Below are 12163 nucleotides of genomic sequence, written 5' to 3'. Positions count from 1 at the left end.
CTCCATTTCATATGAGGTTTAACCTCAGCAGCTTTAGAGCAGCAGGTGAACGCCTGAAGAGAATAATTTAAAATATTAAGAACATCATCACCTAAAAAGCTAGAGATACATTTAATAAATGATGTGCGGATTGGATCTAAGCAGCAGGCAGCTGGTTTTAACTGGTGATCTGTTAAAAAGTCAGAGCTTCACAGTTGGAGTTTAATGCTCAGCTCACCCACAAATGCTGAATGGACCAGTTCAATCCTCTCCCAGCCCGAATTTTCTTTGTGTTTGCTTCTTCATCCCAGACGATTGAAAAAAGCCAACAAATCTCACAAAAGCCCACTTTTTTGAAGTCATAAATCAATAATTAAATTTAAATTTGAATTTTGTAGCAATTTACATGAGTGTCTGTTACAGACTTAAATGTCTTACCTAACTGCAGCTCCAACTAAACCTGCTAAATATATTTGTTGCTTACTAACTCTACTATGCATTAATCTATGCATGTTATGAAAATATTTCTAATAAAACATAATATATAGAATACAATTCAAAACAGCAGCCTTGTGCACATGCATTTCATTTAATAAAACAACAACCTTAGCCAGACTAATATAGTCATTGTTATACATACAAATTTGAATGTTATAAATATTAATTCTTACAGTTCTACCAAAACCATAAGCTCAGAAGACCAAAACTGGCCTAAGGTGGTGGAGGCATGTTTGTTGGAATTTACATTTCCTGAACACTAGAACTGGATTGTGTTAAATTAAAGACATCCGCAGTGGCCCCACTTTACTTCTTTATTTATTTAAGCTGCTGACTACTTTATCTATAAAGCTTAGCTAAAATGTCAAACAATGTGAGAAATGCATTGGTACATCTGCAATGACACAGCTTTGCTTCTAGAGCAACCAACCTAAAAGGTGCTAGTTCCCTGGGGCTGTGTTCACACTCACCACCCTCATCCTCATCCCCTTAGGGAACTGAGAGCTAAGCAGTGGTGCTGGTGTCTAGACAGGTCAAGACAGGTGCCACCCTGCTGCCACCGTCCGGAAGGACACTGGAGGATGGGACGACGCCTGGGTTAAAGGGGCAGGGCAAGGGTTTGGAAAACGCCGTGGGGAGGGGTTGCTCTTTACACCTCTGAACGGCTTTGAAAGCAGTTTGGGGGTGGCGCTGGTGGGTTCAGTGGACGGAAGGCAGGAAGCTGCAACAGAAGCCAAGTGCAGCCTAAACAGCTTCTTTTCTCAGCAGCCGTTCGAAGGTTTCTGCTGCTCCTTTTAGCAAATTTGTTCCCTTCTGTCCTTCGGTGAAAAGGAAGGTTTCCTTGTGTTCCCTGGTCAAAAGGTGGCAGGGTGGGGGGAGGATAAGGAAGGGGGTGAGGGAGGTGGGGTGGAGGAGACAAGACCAAAGTGTAAGAGGGGAAGGTTGGAGGGCATCTTACACATGAACTGCATTGTGTGACAAAGCACAGATATTATCCCCTCAATGCTTTGTCTCTATTCAGAATTGTCTGTGTTCTCTTCCGGGCCAAAGCCACTGATTACATTAAACACACACACACACACACACACACACACACACACACACACACACACACACACACACACACACACACACACGCGCGCGCGCACACACACACACACACACACACACACACACACACACACACACACACACACACACACACAAACAGTCTTCTTAAGTTAAATAAGTTGTTCTGGCTTGCTGTAATTCGATGTTGCTTCTTGCCTGTATCAACTCACATTCACATCTCTACTATTTGGGCATTGATTAGTTGACAGATGTGCCCTGAGAAGCCTCCTACAAGACCTTAACCAGTGAGCTCCTGTGGTGGGCATTGTCCTGCACCAGGAGAAACCCAGTGCCTTCGCACCCTCACAGGATATGACCCACTTCTTCACAGCAGTCGGTTCACTGCTGGCTGTGTGGTGGAGGTCTATGGGGCCCTTTAACCATGTGAAGGCCACTCTACTACCATATCACGTAGTATCCAGTGATGAAACACATTGTGTAAGCTTCCATTAAAACACTACAATTAAACCAGTTCACACACTGTACCGCATATCTGCTGTCAATAATCTGTTTATAGTTTAAGCCTATTTATATCTGAGAGTTTTGAAATGTACAAAACACATTTAAAATATATTCTGCAGCGGCAGTGTCAAAGAAAGACCTTTTTCTTTCAAAGAGCAGGCTCTGTCTTCACACAAAAGACTAATAACATAGCTATAGGACACTGCATAAAAACACATGTTATTACTGTATTTTGAAGAAGGTGCCTTGATACAGAAACACAGACAGAAGAACCTAATAGGTGAGACCTGCACCCCTCTATCTTATTATTGGTTTTATATGTCCACAAAGTGCTTCACTTCCATGTATTCATGTAAATAAAGTTTGTTCTTCGCTTTAATCACAACCCACAGAGACAGAGACATTTATATCTGTGACTTATTTTGCAAATATTAATCATACATACTGACTAAATAGATCAAATCTAGTGTAACACTTTCTGGTTATTTACCTGTGTGATAGTGACATCTCAAAAGCCAACACCATTCAATGTACCAGTATGTCCACTGCATGAGCAGCAAGTCAGCAAACCAGCAGCAGTTGTTCAAAGTGTGAACAGTCACAATAAACAACCAAACAACAAGTGAGGAAAACTGGTTGATGGAACCCACAGCATTAGGTGTATCTAATCATATCCACACTGTGTCTTTTAAAAAAATGGAGAAATACAGCGATTCCAGAGAAACTTGACCGAGGAGGACATTAAGTGACAAACGTAGTTAGTTTAGGATTTAGGAAAGTTACTGGAATAGAAACTATTTCAGTTTTAATAGATTTCAGGTTTTAATCAGAGCTTTTTAACGTGAGGGATAAAAACATGAATCATCAATCAACACCAATCAAAAATGATTACATTATTATAACTCTGGCTGCATCTTTGTCTATATGTTTTAAATCACTTGTTTCCTGTGATTAAACCATAAATTTTACAATGCATAATTTTTAGTAAGTAAATACGAGAAAATCGTCCTTCACTATCCACCATGTTCTTAATATATACTGAATAAAATGCTATATTCAGATTCCCTTAACTCATGATTACAAACACTTCAGCTCATGTCTTTTCTGATTGTATATACACTGTAATAACATTTATTTCAAAAATAAACTTAAACTAAATCCTCTCATACATCAAAAATCGTCTTCTTTTCAACAATGAGACCACATCGATCCATTTCAACCATGGGCTTGGGCCTGAGTCATTATCATGCCATGCTACAAAACGGGCTGGAATTAAATCCCTTCCTTGCCAGTCAGACGCTGGTGAAAGGGAACTGTCAGTCACATGGCTGCTTGAAGAATGGGGTGGGAGGTTGGGGGAGTGGGGGAAGGGAGGGGTGCATCCATCTGGGCTCCTCAAGACGCCATGCTGCATTCAATTCCCATTGGACGAAGGGGCCATTATTGAATCACTGTGGACAGGCGCCACAGCTTCTTTGTCCTGGTGATATGGGCCAGTGAACACCCATAAATGAATATTAATAATAATATTGCCATCAAAGTGGAAGGAAGAAGGAGCTGAAATTCTTCTATAGGGTAAAAATTATAATATTTAATTGCAATAATAATTTGATCCCGACAGAAGTGTTTGCAATTATATCTGTGTAAATAAGTGTGTGAGATCATTAAGTTTGTTTTATAATGCAGAACAAGAGCTACTGCACAGTGCTTAAGAATAAAATAATAAAAAAAAAATCCTCATCACATGGAGGTCATGTTTATTACCACCCGAGCTGCAAGACAGACAGGATTTGTTGGGTTTTTGACACAGTTGTATCTTCAAATTGTCTAAGGTTTTAAACCTTATTTTGTGAAGTGCCTTAAGACAACATTCGTTTGAACTACATCTGTGTCATAAAATAAATTGAAAGATAAGGACTGAACTTTTGGGGTTGTGTGTTTTGAAATTTGACAACTTTTACTTTTACTTATGATTCTACTTTTAACATAAAGCGCACAGGTTAATAGATAAGTAACTGTTTTGATGAAGGACCTGTTACCTGTCACTCACTATATTTCTCAGGGTTGTGGATTAAAAAAACGGCATCTTTCTCCACCCACTCACATTTGTAGGGGATGATATTATGTGCCACTGTGTCAGAGTGCCATTGTGCACCATCTCATTCTCAATGCATGACTTCCCACTGGTCTCTATGGTGGTGACGCTCCAACTAAGTTCAATGTCTTTGTAGACCTTAAATGTGTCTTTGTTGAAAAAGATAGGTTTAACTTTTGTGCCACAGTACAGCCTATGCCCCCAGGAAGTCCTACTGCAAGAAAGCCAAAGAGCAAAGAATTAAAACCTGCACATCCTCCTCGGTGACAGCCTTTAAGCAGTGACATCCCTCTTTCTTTGATTCACATTAGGTCAAAAGCTACTGAAAAGGAGGGAGCTGCAAGGGCATGGGATCAAGGCTCGGCTCCTTCTGTTGCAATGCAATAGGTGGAGGCTGGTGTCAGCTCAGGGCAGGGGATAATCCACAGTGTCATAGCATAGTGAGGATGATAACACGCTGGTTTACTCGGTTCCTCACACTCTTAGAGACTCAGCTTGTTATAATCAGTTCAACAAACAAAATGTGAAGGAATTCTACATGGTTTAGTTTTATTTGGGAGCTAATGTTTTGCTGACTAAGTAACAGAACTCGAAGCTGGATCTTCACTGGGAGGAAGTAGTTTCAGCCTGTGTCCAGGAAGTGGAGTACATGCTGGAGACCGACTACTCACCAAGGAGCGTTTGAGGGGCAGTGGGATGGTGGGCTGACTGAGCTTCCTCGATCCACCATGTGTTGAAGTTTTCCCCAGTGACCAAGAGGGTAATTTACCTTCAGTTAGACAAAAGTGTCTTACTACTGGCTGAAGGACAGCACAGAGTACCGGTCATCTTGGCCACCGGTACATCCATGTTCTGATTCGGTTGATTGCTCTTGGTATTTATTACTTCATTATTTAAAATTGTTATTTTAATAAATGTTGATACAGGTTCTTTATCTGTGAGCTTTTACCTGTTAAAACCGGGTACAAACTGTGCTTTTCTGACACTTTTCTGAAAAAAACAAAAACAAATAACTGTTTGTTAAAAAAAAAAAAAATGACACATCTCGTATTCCTCTTAACAATTTTTCTGTCTGTACAGCTACTATTACTTTTGTTTTCTTTTGATGTTGTTTTTCTCAAATGCGGTGTTACATTTACGCCACACATAATGGGACACACACCTTCCAAAAAATTCAAATTTTGTCTCATTATTCCACAGAGTATTTTCTCAAAAGTCATCAAGATGTTTTGTGGCAAAACTAAGCGAGCCTTTACGTTCTTTTTGCTCAGCAGTGTTTTTTTTCTTGGAACTCCACCACCATTTTTGCCCAGTCTTTTTCTTATGATGGAGTCATGTGTGTTGAACGTCTTTGTATCTCGGCATGATGTCTAGCTTTTGGGAATCTTTTGGTCTACTTCACTGTGAGGCAGGTCCTATTTACGTGATGTATTGATTGACAGGTATAGCAGAAATCAGGCCTGGGTGCAGCTAGAGAATATGAGCTCAGGTGAACCAGAGTTAAGTCATATTTTAACAGGGGGGCAATACTTTTTTACACAGGGTAATGTAGGTTTTGATTTATTTTTACCCTTAATAATAAAAACCTTCATTTAAAAACTGTCTGATGTGTTTCCTTGTGTTATCTTTGATTAATAATTAAATTAGTTTGATGATCAGATACAGTGTGACAAACATAATACAGTATAACATATATATAACATCAATAGGGGGGCAAAATACTTTTGCACAGCACTGTATACCCACAAATAAACATAAACACACACACATTCACCACAAAGTCACTTCTAAATACACATACATTTACTACAGTGGCTCCTCAGGTAGACCCTTACAGAGGGGGGAGGAGTTGTACAAACTGATCCAAAGGATCTCCAGTGGCGTTTTGTGGAGCACCTACTGACCAGCCTCACGCTGAAGGTGCTCCTCTGTCCGACCGGCACGCTGTGTAGGGGGTGGGAGGTGTTATCTAGGATAGAGAGGAGTTGGACCAGAATCCTCCTCTCAGCTACAGCATTTAGGGGTCCAGCTCCACCCACAGACCAGCCCTCCTGATCACTTTGTCCAGTCTGTTACTGTCTGCTACATTCATAAGTCATTTCTAAAACATAATAATATGATATCATAATATGCATACATAATAAATACATACATAATAATAGCTGACTGCAGTGGTTTCTGTGCTCAACTCAGTTTCATGACTTTGAAAACAAATGTGACGAGTTAACCAGCAGATGTCGCCAATGCATGTTTATCAAATACTACAATACTGGATAAATTTTGACCCAGTTGCTTCTTCACACACACACACACACACACACACACACACACACACACACACACACACACACACACACACACACACACACACACACACACACACACACACACACACACACACACACGGTGCTGCGGTCTTCGGTTGACTGAGCCTTTAGGCAAGGTCCTTAATGCTATGTGCCTACCCCATTACACAACAAGGGATACAAACATAAGAGTCATAACGGTTCAGACGTCGCCCAGATCAACTAGGTCTGTTTCAAATGTTAGGGAAGCAGGGAAACCTGATGTGAAGTGGGCTACTGGAACAAGGATAAGACATTCATGGACAAGAGATGAGAACAAGGAACTATTGAAATCCTACTACAGCAGTAACTCTAGTGAGCAGGGCTACATGATGAGAATTTGGGAACTATGGATACTTCGAAACTCAACACAAGCCATAAGGTGCAGTATCCCCCATGGAAACAGAAGTTGGAGGCTAAGATCAAGGCAACAAGGAAATAGGTAGGCCAGCTATCAGAACTACAGAAAGGCATGAGAAAGAAGTACAACCTACCTAAGAAGTACAGCAACGTGGCCATAGCTGAGGTCTTGGAGACTGCCAAGCAAAGGCTCACAACCCTGGCTAACCCTCTCCACTGGGCCATCCAAAGTGTACTCATAGTGGCAGGGTAATAACACAAGAAAAGATCCAACAAGCTGGAGACTGAAGAATTTTGTAAAGGCATATGGGAGAAGGAGACATCGCATAACAGCATTGCCAAGTGCAAAGATGCCCCTGAAACAATCCAGCTAATAACAGTGAGGTGCAAGATGCTAGCGGGCAGGGCATACATGGAACGCCATAACCAAGTAGCTGGCATAGTGTACAGTAACATCTATGCTGAGTACAGCCTGGAAGAACCAAAGTCTAAATGGGACACACCTGCAAAGGTGGTTGAGAAGGACAGCGCTAAGATCCTGTGGGACTTCCAGATACAGACTAACAAACTGGAAATGGCCAAACGACTTGACATAGTAGTGGTGGACAAACAAGAGAACAAGGCTGTAATGATAGATGTAGCAATCCTAGGTGATAGAAGTACTAAAGGCTGAAAGAAGAGATTGAGAAGATGTTGAGGACTAAAGATGTGCCCTAGAATGGCACAGTGGTGTAGTGGTTAGCCCTTCTACCTCACAGCAAAAAGGTCCTGGGTTTGATACAGGAGTCAATACTGACTGTGCAGTAGGTGTCAGAGGTCATTTGTGGCTATGTCCACTGTGAACCCGCCAGCATGCCTGTGACCCCTGTGAAGAATAAGTGGCTAAGATAATAAATGAGTGAAAGAGTGAGTGAATGTCAAGAATCTGGACCCTTTAGTTTTCCATTGCCATTTGCTGTTTTATTTTGGTACCATTTCTTTTTTGTTGTTTTGTTTTGGTTTAGTTCCAGCTTGTTCCTTCGGTCATGTGATTTCACCATCTGCATTCAATTAGTCACCAGCTCTGGTATTTAGTCACCAGTACTCACCTTGCTCCTTTGGCATATTGTCAGTTTATGTTACCTGCTGTCAGTATTCCACTGATAATACCAGTAAGTTCTTGGTTCTGACTCTAAATAATTTCTGACTGGGTTTTTGCTTTTCCCTGTTTGAACCTTTGTTTGAGTATTGGATTATTGGTTTTGATCATTGCCTGCCTTACCCTGAGTTTGCCTGACACTTTTAGATCTGTCTTTATTAAAAGAGCATTTTATTGAAGTCCTGTGTTCGAGCTGTGCGTTTGGGTTCATCTTCCCTGCTGTTCCTGACAGTGAGGTGTATATATATATATACACACTCTATTCTCACCCTCCGCGGGTGGTCTCATCCACTTTCCAAGCTCGGGTCCTCTACCAGAGGTCAGGGAGCTTGACGGTTCTGCGCAGTATCTTTGCTGTTCCTAGGACTGCACTTTTCTGGACTGAGATTTCGGATGTTTTTCCAGGGATCTGTCGTAGCCACTCCTCCAGTTTGGGGGTCACTGCCCCCAGTGCTCCAATCACCACAGGCACCACTGTGGCCTTCACCTTCCAAGCCTTCTCCAGTTCTTCTCTGAGCCCTTGGTATTTCTCTAGTTTCTCATGTTCCTTTTTCCTGATGTTGCCATCGCTTGGTATTGCCACATCCACCACTACGGCTTTCCTCTGCTCTTTATCCACCACCACAATGTCTGGTTGGTTCGCCATTACCATTCTGTCAGTCTGGATCTGGAAGTCCCACAGGATCTTGGCTCGCTCGTTCTCTACCACCTTGGGAGGTGTTTCCCACTTTGACCTTGGGGTTTCCAGTCCATACTCCGCGCAGATGTTCCTGTATACTATGCCAGCCACTTGGTTATGGCGTTCCATGTATGCTTTGCCTGCCAGCATCTTACACCCTGCAGTTATGTGCTGGACCGTCTCTGGGGCCTCTTTGCACAGTCTACACCTTGGGTCTTGTCTGGTGTGGTAGATCTGGGCCTCTATGGCTCTGGTGCTCAGGGCCTGCTCCTGTGCAGCCAGGATGAGTGCCTCTGTGCTGTCCTTCAGCCCAGCCCTTTCAAGCCATTGGTAGGATTTGTTGAGATCAGCCACTTCAGTTATGTTCCGGTGGTACATCCCGTGCAAGGGCTTGTCCTCCCATGATGGTCCCTCTTCCAGCATCTCATCCTCTGTTCTCCACTGCCTGAGACATTCACTCAGCACGTCATCTGTCTGGGCCTTATCCTTGATGTACTTATGGATCTTGGATGTTTCATCCCGGATAGTGGCTCTCACGCTCACTAGTCCTCGGCCTCCTTCCTTGCGGCTAGCGTACAGTCTCAGGGTGCTGGATTTGGGGTGGAACCCTCCATGCATGGTGAGGAGCTTTCGTGTCTTAACATCTGTGGTCTGTATCTCTTCCTTTGGCCACCTTATTATTCCCGCATTATTGGTATTTGGCTGTTGCCGCATTCCTTGTTGCCTGTTCAAGGTTGCCGTTTGCCTGTGGTATTCCAAGGTACTTGTAACTGTCCTCAATGTCTGCTATTGTTCCTTCTGGGAGTGATTTATGATTTATTATGTGCTCACTGGATAGCTCAATCGGTAGAGTCGCAAGACTTGTATACGGGTGGTCCCCGGTTCAAATCCCCGTTAGGGCAAATAAGCATCCAGTGTGGGTCCTTGGGCAAGACCCTTCAAGCTACCGCCTACCTCATATCATGAGAGACAATAAACCACATGAGATACCTTGAAATACCACAGGCAAACAGCAACCTTGAACGTTGGAGGTATTTGGCTGTTGCCGCATTCCTTGTTGCCTGTTCAAGGTTGCTGTTTGCCTGTGGTATTTCAAGGTATCTCATGTGGTTTATTGTCTCTCATGATATGAGGTAGGCGGTAGCTTGAAGGGTCTTGCCCAAGGACCCACACTGGATGCTTATTTGCCCTAACGGGGATTTGAACCGGGGACCACCCGTATACAAGTCTTGCGACTCTACCGATTGAGCTATCCAGTGAGCACATAATAAATCATAAATCACTCCCAGAAGGAACAATAGCAGACATTGAGGACAGTTACAAGTACCTTGGAATACCACAGGCAAACGGCAACCTTGAACAGGCAACAAGGAATGCGGCAACAGCCAAATACCAATAATGCGGGAATAATAAGGTGGCCAAAGGAAGAGATACAGACCACAGATGTTAAGACACGAAAGCTCCTCACCATGCATGGAGGGTTCCACCCCAAATCCAGCACCCTGAGACTGTACGCTAGCCGCAAGGAAGGAGGCCGAGGACTAGTGAACGTGAGAGCCACTATCCAGGATGAAACATCCAAGATCCATAAGTACATCAAGGAGAAGGCCCCGACAGATGACGTGCTGAGTGAATGTCTCAGGCAGTGGAGAACAGAGGATGAGATGCTGGAGGAGGGACCATCACGGGATGTACCACCGGAACATAACTGAAGTGGCTGATCTCAACAAATCCTACCAACGGCTTGAAAGGGCTGGACAGCACAGAGGCACTCATCCTGGCTGCACAGGAGCAGGCCCTGAGCACCAGACCCATAGAGGCCCAGATCTACCACACCAGACAAGACCCAAGGTGTAGACTGTGCAAAGAGGCCCCTGAGACGGTCCAGCACATAACTGCAGGGTGTAAGATGCTGGCAGGGAAAGCATACATGGAACGCCATAACCAAGTGGCTGGCATAGTATACAGGAACATCTACGCAGAGTATGGACTGGAAACCCCAAGGTCAAAGTGGGAAACACCTCCCAAGGTGGTAGAGAACGAGCGAGCCAAGATCTTGTGGGACTTCCAGATACAGACAGACAGAATGGTAATGGCGAACCAACCAGACATTGTGGTGGTGGACAATGAGCAGAGGAAAGCCGTAGTGGTGGATGTGGCAATACCAAGCGATGGCAACATCAGGAAAAAGGAACATGAGAAACTAGAGAAATACCAAGGGCTCAGAGAAGAACTGGAGAAGGCTTGGAAGGTGAAGGCCACAGTGGTGCCTGTGGTGATTGGAGCACTGGGGGCAGTGACTCCCAAACTGGAGGAATGGCTACAACAGATCCCTGGAATAACATCCGACATCTCAGTCCAGAAAAGTGCAGTCCTAGGAACAGCAAGGATACTGCGCAGAACCCTCAAGCTTCCTGGCCTCTGGTAGAGGACCCGAGCTTGGAAAGTGGATGAGACCACCCGCGTGGGGTGAGAAGGGAGTTTTTTTTGTTATATATATATATATAGGTTATATATATATATATATATATATATATATATATATATATATATATATATATATATATATATATATATATATATATATATATATATATATATATATATTAACAATAAAACAACATAAATAATGCATGATCATGAATAACCAATTTGTGTGGATTTAGCAGTCAGGTAGGTTCTAACCACAAACTTCATCCTCATAGGGTTAAAGTGCATCACACAGCATTTCATTCTAGCTTGATCTATGCTGTGAGTAAAAAAATAAGCTTTTACTTGAAGTATTTAGTTTGAGTAGGTGTCACAATGTCCAAAGCTAGAGGGAAACTACACGCACTGGCCCTTTTAATCAGAGGACGGCTCCATTAATAATTATAGGGGAGAACTGGCCCACTAGCAATTAGAGCGACTCAAATTTCATACTGACGTAAATAGACAAAGGTAAATGATGAACGAGCACAAACCGACCGTCAACAAACCAGGGCATTTTTCAGGCAAAGGTAGTCAGAGATTAAACTCCTCTCACTGTCGACGTTTCTATTGCATTTACTTGTCTTATTGCAGAGCCGTAGCTATGAGCAGCAGCGTGAAGGTTGAAAACATTAATGCAAGTTTATAATAGGACTGTTACCTTCAAAATAAAAGCCTAAACAGACTATGACGTTCATAGCTCGCTATCGTCTGATTTATTAGACGACTTAATTATTTTATTGATTTATTTCTAAATACTGTAATTGTAACAAAGCTTAAGTGTAACCTCACTAAAGGCTCAAATTTCACACCATTTTTATTTCTGCATGTTAGACTACATCTATTTGAAGCACACTGTAAAGGCTTTCTTGCAGTGGAGCAAAGAATCTAAAGTTCCGTTTTTTGTAATTTATTAAATGACCACATCTCCTTTCGTTAGATTTGCAGGTGAAAAACACCTTCGTAAATTTCTTCAGTTGCATTAGTCATGTATTAACAAACCCTCAAATATAGAAAAAACAGTAGAA

The sequence above is a fragment of the Betta splendens genome, chromosome 17 (genome assembly GCF_900634795.4).
Source record: "Betta splendens chromosome 17, fBetSpl5.4, whole genome shotgun sequence".
NCBI lineage: Eukaryota > Metazoa > Chordata > Actinopteri > Anabantiformes > Osphronemidae > Betta > Betta splendens.
Note: the sequence above shows the minus strand (reverse complement) of the source record.